At 54.5% G+C, this 3689-nt stretch overlaps 1 non-coding gene across 1 annotated transcript; it reads left to right on the forward strand.

The window, feature by feature from the left end:
• Positions 1 to 2417: 2417 nt before the first annotated feature.
• Positions 2418 to 2536, forward strand: LOC112472174. Its single transcript, XR_003043578.1, has one exon. It is a non-coding gene; the product is annotated as a 5S ribosomal RNA (ribosomal RNA).
• The last annotated feature ends 1153 nt before the right edge of the window (positions 2537 to 3689 follow it).

Consider the following 3689-nt stretch of genomic DNA (forward strand, 5'->3'; position numbering starts at 1 on the left):
GGGTGGGGGGGTGGGTATGATCTTAAAAGATTGCACGAATGAGCTGGAATGATCATATGTGTATCTACAACACGCAGCGCATTGATTTTCTTACCTATGTAATGGGGTATGGGAGGCAGGGAACTAGATCAGGCTGGGTCATCACCAAACTCCACGACTTTTGAGGCCAGGCCTTGAGGTTTTGCCAATTATAATGCAAAAAATATGATCATTTCCAAGGCAGGAGAAAGAATGAGAGAAATGAACAGACTCTTCTCCATTTTAAGGTTTCCTTTATTATATTTTTTCTTGGTTGTCAAACATCTGACATTAGCAGATGACGACACGAGGGCTCAAAGGACAAACAAATATTGGCAGGGAAACCAGGACTAGACTGCTGTCCTTGTGTTTTTGGTGGAGGCGTGTGTGGGGTTTGACTGTGGTTTACGCTGCTGACATGGCAGACAGCCTCGTCTCGGCAAGGTCGTCGGTTCTAACCGTGTGTCATGGTTTCTTCCTCTACCGCTGCATCGAATAACATTTGCCTAGTGCTCGCTCTGTGCTTTACAAGCGTTATCTCGCTTGATCTGTGATGCGGGCGATAGCATCCTCGTGTTACAGGGCAGGAAGCTGATGCTTAGAGGGGGATTAGGAACACAGGTAAGGTCACTCGGCCAGTGCAGTGATGCTGGTAACTCGCTTCCTTCTTTTGGCGAGAGACCCTTGACCGTAGGGCCGCGTACGTGAGCCACACTGGCCAATCATGGCACCCTGACTTCCCGGAGACAGGGGTCGGTCCACGGCCTCATACATGAACTCGGCAGGGCCAATGGAGACTCTTCCCGGGAAATATGGGCACTGGGTTTACAAAGCTGGAACGGTCTGTGACCATGTTCCTCATCATACAGAGAGGTCGTGGGACAGTACAGGTGAGGCCAGCATGAGAGAGAGATGGACAGTGATGTGAGGATGAATGCATGGATGGGAGGATGAGTGGGAAGATGGATGGAAGGATGGATAGATAGATAGATAGACAGATGAATAGATAGACGGATGGATGGATGGATGGATGGATGGATGGAGAGATAGATGATAGGTAGGTAGGTAGACAAACAGATGAATAGATGACAGATAGATGATAAAGACATAGAAATGATATAGATGAACAGATGAGATGGGGAGTTACAGATGAATAGATAGATGGATGGATGGATGGAAGGATGGATGGTGTTGAGTTCTCCGTCTCATCCCCCAAGGCTGTGGCTCATTGATCCTGCAAATTATCGAAGGACCTTCCAGCTGTCTAACAGAATGCATCACCCCTGACCTCAGTGGGCTTGCGTTGAACTTCTGTGTCTGAGAGCTGAAAGGTGTCGATAAATACAACTGAAACACGGAGGAGTCAAGATTTAAACTCAGAGCCCAACATCCTAACTCCTCTGCTGTGGCTCTTTCCTGGTATTACGCCCTGATCTCTCAAAAGCACTTCCTCTTGAGCAACACCCTATAATCTTTAAAATCACCGCTCGCCTTCCCGAGCCACCCTTCTTTTCCTGAAGCTGCCCTCAGTCCTTTTCTGAGATTTGCAAAGTCCCCTGTCAGAACACATCGGAACAGATCTCTCACGCTGGGTGTTTCTGGGAAGACTGTTAATCACTCCGTCTTGGGCTGCTTCCTGTTAGCACCTGTTTACCAAGTGACATTTTCCATCCTCGGCCCTCTCTTCTGACAAAGGGCAGCTTCAGATTCACGTCTGCCTGACGCCCAGGCCTTGTGTTTGCGGGGACAGCAGTGGGCCCAGGGCTCTGCACGCTGGCTCTCCGTAAGGAGTTATGGGTTGTGCAGGCAAGTCCCCATCACTGAGGTCTGGCCGTGCAGGGGATGGCCGGAGAAGTGGCTGTGTCCTGGGAGCCTCTGTTTCCGAGGACACAGATGGTGGCGGGGGGCACACGGAACGGGTCGTTCCTGACCGGATCCTTGTGGAGTGACCCTGTTGACTGTGGGGAAGGGCCGCGAAGGAGGAGGCCTGAGCATCCGGGCTTCTGAGGGTGTTGCTCGCCCACACCCCTGTCCTGTATTGTTCTGAGAAAATCTCCAGATCTCAGCTGTGGACCAGAGAATGTCATTTGGAGCTGAAGCCAGAAAGATCTTTATATTCCAATCTTGCTGCTTCCCAGACTGACCTTCCCCACCTCATCACAGACAGCAGTTGCCCAACCGCACCCTGGCCCTAGGCGGGGGTGGGGTCCCCTGGAAGGTGAGAGAGAGGGTGGGGCAGCCTAGAAAGGGCGGGGCCTTATGCCTCTTCTTTCAGAGGAGGGAAGGGGTGATGGACCCAGTGGCCGGCTGCTCCTTCTGAAGAGCCCTTGTTGGAGGGTGGGGGGGAATGGGTGGCCGTGTTCAATTGCCCGCCCAACACTGCAAGAAGAAAGCTTCTGGTTTATGGCCATGCCACCCTGAGCAAGCCCGATCCCATCTGATCTCGGAAGCTAAGCAGGGTCGGGCCTGGTTAGTACTTGGATGGGAGACCACCTAGGAAGACCAGGTGCTGTAGGCGTAAAAAATGAAAAATCAGGGATTGTAAGATGACAAGGTCCTTGCGACCTGTGAGGTCAACCAAAGGTTGCTTCGCCTGGAAAAAAAAAAAAAAAAAAAGAAGGAAGCTTCTCGTGCCACCGGAAAAGCTGGGTCTGTAGAATGCGGCGGGTCAGCTTTCAGAAGGTTCAGGGTGGAGGCAGAGGATTTAGGGCCTGTGTCTGGGAAGTGGTGTGAGGGGAGGAGAGAGGACAGTGGCCTCGAGAGACAGCACTGGTGCCCCCGTCTGGCCACTCACCGAACAGCTGCTCCGTGTCAGGTTCCAGGGGCAGAGGGAGACAGTCCTCAGTCTGCTTCCCAGCCGCCCAGCCTAGTAGGGGAGCCGTGTACGTAAAAAGCGACAACTGAACTTGAAAGGTGTGTCACACGGCTATGGGTAGGAGCTGCAAAAAGTGCCCAGGAGGGAGGCCGAACTGTGTGTGTCCGTACGCACGTGTGTGCACGCGCGCCTGTTCCAGTGGGGGCTGGGGGATAGATTCAGGGGTGTCGCACAGAGGAGGTGATGCGTGAGCAGTTTGAAAGGTGACTAGGAGGTTGATGACGGGACGGCCAGGGGAAGGGCTGTCCAAGGCAAGGGCTCAGAGGCATGGACGGGCCTGGCCCGCGCATCGGTAAGGGCGCTCAGGTCGGTGGCCTTCTCCGGAGGTCCTGGGGGTTGGCTCGGTGTTCTCCCTGGGGAATGACGTGCTCAGATTTGAATTTTCAGATCGCCCGGCGGCAGAGCCGCAAAGAGGTCAGAGTGGGGGACGAGGTTAGAAGCGGGGAGACTCCAGCTGTGTTCGCAGTAGTTGGGGCGAGGTGGTGCTGTGGGTCACTGGCCGCGTGCACGTTGCCATGCAGACGGACCGGACGCCTGGAGGGCGGCGAGGGGGAAGCAGGAAGCTAGGAGAACAGCCCAGGCCCGGTTCGGGTCATTGGGTGGACGGTGGTGTTATCTGTGGCAAAGAGGAGGCCTCGGGAGGTGGGAGAGCCGAGGAAGGTTTCTTTCGAGCTTGTTTTGAATGCAGGCCGGAGCGCGTTTGGAGGCGGGGGGAAGGGGGTCCTTGCAGATGCCGGGCGGGGGCAGGCGAAGGGCGTGGGCTCCTGCGCTCCGGGCAGGTTGAGGAGTGAGACAG

The sequence above is a fragment of the Pteropus alecto genome, unplaced genomic scaffold, assembly GCF_000325575.1.
Source record: "Pteropus alecto unplaced genomic scaffold, ASM32557v1 scaffold49, whole genome shotgun sequence".
NCBI lineage: Eukaryota > Metazoa > Chordata > Mammalia > Chiroptera > Pteropodidae > Pteropus > Pteropus alecto.